Source organism: Salvelinus sp. IW2-2015, unplaced genomic scaffold (genome assembly GCF_002910315.2).
Source record: "Salvelinus sp. IW2-2015 unplaced genomic scaffold, ASM291031v2 Un_scaffold2829, whole genome shotgun sequence".
Classification (NCBI taxonomy): domain Eukaryota; kingdom Metazoa; phylum Chordata; class Actinopteri; order Salmoniformes; family Salmonidae; genus Salvelinus; species Salvelinus sp. IW2-2015.
The window spans coordinates 194,580-201,001 of NW_019944129.1; positions in this window are offsets into that span (position 1 = coordinate 194,580).

Below are 6,422 nucleotides of genomic sequence, written 5' to 3' on the forward strand. Positions count from 1 at the left end.
GTCAGACCCTGATCTTCCGAATGACCCGAGGACAGTCAGACCCGTTATGAATGGACCCGAGGACAGTCAGACCCGTTCTGAATGGACCCGAGGACAATCAGACCGTTCTGAATGGACCCGAGGACAGTCAGACCCGTATGAATGGACCCGAGGACAATCAGACCTGTTCTGAATGGACCCGAGGACAGTCAGACCTGTTCTGAATGGACCCGAGGACAGTCAGACCTGTTTCTGAATGGACCCGAGGACAGTCAGACCTGTTCTGAATGGACCCGAGGACAGTCAGACCCGTTCCGAATTGACCCGAGGACAGTCAGACCTGTTCTGAATGGACCGAGGACAGTCAGACCTGTTCTGAATGGACCGAGGACAGTCAGACCCGTTCTGAATGGACCCGAGGACAGTCAGACCCGTTATGAATGGACCCGAGGACAGTCAGACTCGTTCTGAATGACCCGAGGACAGTCAGACCCGTTCTGAATGGACCCGAGGACAGTCAGACCCGTTCTGAATGGACCCGAGGACAGTCAGACCTGTTCTGAATGGACCGTGGAAAACAGACCCAAACAGACTCGTGCTGGTTCGGATCCGAGAGACCCGTTCACACCGAAAGTAGAAATAGCGAGATAAAAGAAAACTGGGCCAGCACCATCAATAAACAAGCGATATTTGACAAATGATCCACAGTTACACGTCCTTAAACTGCCTAGAACAAGTTACGCTCACACTTTACTTGACACCAGCGTCGTTACACGTTATGACACAGTCATAACCATGTCATAAATGACATAACAGCTGACGTAACGTGTCATAACTGTTATAATATGGCATAACACTGTCATGACACATATATTTACACCTGTTGTGCGTACTGCTTCATAGGCCTGCTTACGGATAGCTAAACCAAATAAAAGTCATACTATCAGACAAACTTTACTAAGTGTAAACCTAATATAAAATACATGATATAGTAGTACACTTATTCTAGTAATATCAACGGTAAGTTCAAGTATGTTTATAGGAAATACCATAGTATTATATGTTTCGTTCACGGTTGATGATAGTAGCATAGTAGTCTACTTGTGATCCTGTGATATTGCTTCAAACACAACATTATAGCGGACTTCATTTGGCCAATGAAAATGCTCAACAGAATGAAGAATTAAAAAAAATATGTTTTAACAGGTTTAAGCCTATTGCAGCTATTACCAATGAAAGTGATTGCCTACCGTATGCCTACCGGAAAAAAATGTTAGCAGTATGCTAATGCTATTTATTTCACGACAGGCCTACTTTTAACCTTAACTAAAACAGGGCAGAAAATAAAAACACTGATTTATATTTAGCCAACGAAACTATCTCAACAAAATAAAACAAACATAGGCTATTTAAAGACCTGGTTTGGATTATTAAATAGCCATACGAAAATAATAATAATGATAATAATGATAATGTCTAAAAAACTGATAATGAATACAAAAAATAAATAAATAGAGAAAGAAAGGTAGAAAATTGCTCAAACTTGAATAGCAAGCACATAGTCCGTTTGTCCATTATTCCGTCATCTCATTTCTCTGTCCAGTCTACATATCATGTAAAACATTCCATTTGTAGGTTCTTTTCACTAACCCTTTGTCCTCCGACTTTTGTTTTGCTTAAATGAAAAAGGACTCCATCTTTGCAATCAACAGTAGCCTAGGCAAGGCTCCTTAACTCTCTCCTCTCTCTCTCTCTCTCTCTCTCTTTCTCTCTCTCTCTCTCTCTCTCTCTCTCTCTCTCTCTCTCTCTCTCTCTCTCTCTCTCTCTCTCTCTCTCTCGCTTACTCTCTCTCCCTCGCTTCTCTCTCTTTCTCTCTCTTTCTCTCTCTCTGTCTCTCTCTCTCCTCGTAATCTTCCTCGTTCTTACTTTCTTAATTTCCTCCTCCTCTTCTTCCTCCTCCTATTCCTTTCCTTCATCCTCCTTGTCGTCCTCCTCCTTGCCACCTCCTCTTCCTCCTCTTCTTCCTCCTCCTCCTCTTCCACCTCTTCTTCTTCCACTTCCTCCCTCTCTTCTTCCTCCTCTTCCTCCATGTCCTCCTCCTCCTCGTCTCTTCCTCTTCCTCCTATTTCTTCTCCTCTACCTCCCCCTACTTGTCTACCTCCTCCTTTTCTTCATTCTCCTCCTAATCTCCTCCTCATCCTAACACTCCTCCTCGTCCTCGTCCTCCTCTTCCTCCTCCTCGTCTTTCTCCTCTTCCTCAACTTCTTCCTCCACCTCCACCTCCTCCCATCATCGTCCTCCTCCTCCTTCTCCTCTCCCTCCTCCTCGTCTCTCCTCCTCATCCACCTCCCTCATCCTCGTCCTCCATTTCATCCTCCTCCTCACAAAATATTTATCCAATTTACTCCTACAAAAACACATTCCAAAATCTATAGAGCTTTATTCACCCAAACAAATAATTTGTACTCAATACGTACAGAGGGAACATTATTGTTATTCAGATAAATTGTGAGGCAGACAATTTAAGAAACTCCAAACAAGTGTGCCTTGAATGTACATTTTTTACACAGCACATGATACTATTTTTGTAAGATGTCTGTCTGTCTGTCTGCAGTCTGTCAATCTGTCAGTCTGTCAGTCAGTCAGTCTCAGGGCAGTGTAGCTAAGTGGAAAACCTACTGCTGACAGGGTTAGTGTTGGTGTGTGTGGTGTGTGGTGTGTGTGGTGTGTGTGTGGTGTGTGTGTGTGTGTGTGTGTGTGTGTGTGTGTGTGTGTGTGTGTGTGTGTGTGTGTGTTGTGCGCTCACTTGACCTGCCAGTCAGAAAAGGGTGACTGGGTAGCTCAGGGTGTTGTTGAGCCCTGGCATCAAGAACAGAAGAGTAATGTGGACAGGCGGAGCTGTGTCCCAAACAGTGCCTTATCCCCGTCTAGTGTTCCACGTTGGACCAAAGCCGGTGGTCCTGGTCAAAACTAGTTCTCAAAATAGGGAATAGGGTGCCATTTGGCACCCCATGGAAACCCCATGTACACTTCACCTCAGCCAGCCAGCCAGTCTCCGAGGATAGACACAAGATGTTATCATTATTAAAAATATTTTTTTGGGGGTGGGGGGTTGGTTGGTGAGGTTACTTCCTCTGCCTCTGCCCCAGATAGTCACACACGCACGCACACAGACAGGCAACGTCCCAACGATCTCTCCTTCCTCCCGAAGTGTACACTTGCCACTTCCATTCACTGATTTGAAAAGGGGAAAATTAGTGCTAAAATAAAAAGATGGTGTAATCTCCCACGGGGCCCATACCTCCACAATCCAATGCTTTTAGATTTGTGAATGTTTGTTGGAAAAACGTGAACACGTCAGGTGGAAAGCACACTATTGGGCTGTACTCACACCGTTGTCTTCAGGACTGTATGAGAGTGGAGAACCAGGAGAGCCCAAGAGACATTTTGTTACTTTCACAGGAGTCAAAGGGTACATTTCATGCCGCAAGTACATTGGTGCATTGCGTCACCTGTGCCTTTTTTTTGGGGGGGGCGAGTACTGATAGAACAAACTCCTGCACATTTGCGTGGTCAATACACGAACTTGCAACAACAATGAAAATACATCTGTCTCTTTAACCATTGAAGTGTTAGGATCATATAATAGGAGAGAATGGGTTTGAGACAATGGTTTACATTCACCGTCAGTCCCTCAAGGAAAATATATAGTATTCTTTCTAACAAAGATATCTACATGTTTTCAGGATTTTTAAAATCGTTTTGGATGTTCTGTCACACGTTTCACTCCACAATCTCCAAACATCATACAACCAATGCCGATTTCACTGCCAAGCACCAGTTGCCTATCATAAAGCACTTTTATCTTTATTTCCTGAAATTTGCTCGGCAGCTCCCATTCCGTCAGTGTAATGAAGCATATGGCCCAGCCAGGTGTGCTGTTATAAGATTAAACCCAAGGTCTGTCCTGACACAGATAACATCAGAGACGGTGACCCCAATGTAATCTCTCAGGATTACAATGCTGTGCATGGAGAGACCACACAGCGTGTGTGTGTGTGTGTGTGTGTGTGTGTGTGTGTGTGTGTGTGTGTGTTGTGTGTGTGAGTGTGTGTGCTTGGGGAGACCACACAGTGTGTGTGTGGTGTGTGTGTGTGTGTGTGTGTGTGTGTGTGTGTGGTGTGTGTGTGTGTGTGTGTGTGTGTGTGTGTGTGTGTGTGTGTGGTGTGTGTGTGTGTGTTGCTTGGGGTGAGCACACACTATGTGTGTGAGTGTGTGTGTGTGTGTGGTTTGTGTGGCGTTGCTTGGTGGAACACACAGTGTGTGTGTGTGTGTTGTTGTGTGTGCGTTGCTTGGTGGGAACACACAGTGTGGTGTGTGTGTGTGTTGGTGTGCGTTGCTGTGGAACACACTGTGTGTGTGTGTGTGTGTGTGTGTGTGTGTGTGTGTGTGTGTGTGTGTGGTGTGTGGTGTGTGTGTGTGTTTGTTTGTGTGTTGCTTGTGGGAACACACAGTGTGTGTGTGTGTGTTTGTGTGTTGCATTGCTTGGTGGGAAACAACAAGTGTGTGTGTGTGTGTGTGTGTGTGTGTGTGTGTGTTGGTTGTGTGTGTGTGTGTGGTGTGTGTGTGTGTGTGTGTGTGTGTGTGTGTTGGTGTGTGTGGTGTGTGTGTGGTTGTGTGTGTGTGTGTTTGTGTTGTGTGTGTTTTGTGTGTGTGTGTGTGAGCTCAGAGCCTCCTGGTCCAGTGAGTAAAAGTCTCAATAACAGACTAATAATGAATGGCCTCTCTCTGACTCCACAGACTTATAATGAATGGCCTGTCTCTGACTCCACAGACTAATAATGAATGGCCTGTCTCTGACTCCACAGACTTATAATGAAGGCCTGTCTCTGACTCCACGGAGATCGAATGAATGGCCTGCTCTGACTCCACAGACTAATAATGACTCGCCTGTCTCTGAGTCTTCAGACTAATAATGACTCGCCTGTCTCTGACTCAACAGACTAAATGACTCGCCTGTCTCTGAGTCTCAGACTATTAATGACTCGCCTGTCTCTGAATACTCAGACAATAAGACTCGCCTGTCTCTGACTCCACAGACTAATTTTTTTTTATTTTTATTTATTTAACCTTATTTAACCAGTAGGCAATTGAGAACACGTTCTCATTTACAATTGCGACCTGCCAAGATAAAGCAAAGCAGTTCGACACATACAACAACACATAGTTACACATGGAGTAAAACAAACATATAGTCAATAATACAGTGAAAAAAAATAAGTCTAATACAATGTGAGCAAGTGAGGTGAGATAAGGAGGTGAAGGCAAACAAATATATGTATAAATAAATAAAAATATAAAAGGCCATGGAGGTGAAAGTGAATACAACACAGCAAGTAAAATAAAACTAAAAAAACACTGGAATGGTTGGTTTGCAGCGGAAGAAAGTGCAAAGTAGAGACAGAAAATAATGGGTGCAAAGAGCAAAATAAATTAATAAATAAATACAGTAGTAAAGAGGTAGTTGTTTGGGCTAAATTGTAGATGGGTAAGTACAGGTGCAGTAATCTATGAGCTGCTCTGACAGCTGGTGCTTAAAGCTAGTGAGGGAGATAGGTGTTTCCAATTTCAGAGATTTTTGTAGTTCGTTCCAGTCATTGGCAGCAGAGAACATGGAAGGAGAGGCGTCCAAAGGAAGAATTGGTTTTGGGGGTGACTAGAAAGTATACCTGCTGGAGCGCGTGCTACAATAGGTGCTGCTATGTGGACCAGCGAGCAGAGATAAGGGGGACTTTACCTAGCAGGGTCTTGTATATGACCTGAACCAGTGGGTTTGGCGACGAGTATGAAGCGGGCCAGCCCACGAGAGTACAGGTCGCAGTGGTGGGTGAGTAGTATGGGGCTTTGGTGACAAAACGGATGGCACTGTGATAGACTGCCATCCAATTTATTGAGTAGGTTTTGGAGGCTATTTTGGTTCTGAATGGACCCGAGGACAGTCAGACCCGTTATGAATGGACCCGAGGACAATCAGACCTGTTCTGAATGGACCCGACGACAGTCAGACCCGTTATGAATGGACCCGAGGACAATCAGACCTGTTCTGAATGGACCCGAGGAAAGTCAGACCCGTTATGAATGGACCCGAGGAAAGTCAGACCCGTTCCGAATTGACCCGAGGACAGTCAGACCCGTTCAAAATGGACCGTGGAAAACAGACCCAAACAGACTCGTGCTGGTTCGGATCCGAGAGACCCGTTCACATCCGAAAGTAGAAATAGCGAGATAAAAGAAAACTGGGCCAGCACCATCAATAAACAAGCGATATTTGACAAATGATCCACAGTTACACGTCCTTAAACTGCCTAGAACAAGTTACGCTCACACTTTACTTGACACCCAGCGTCGTTACACGTTATGACACAGTCATAACCATGTCATAA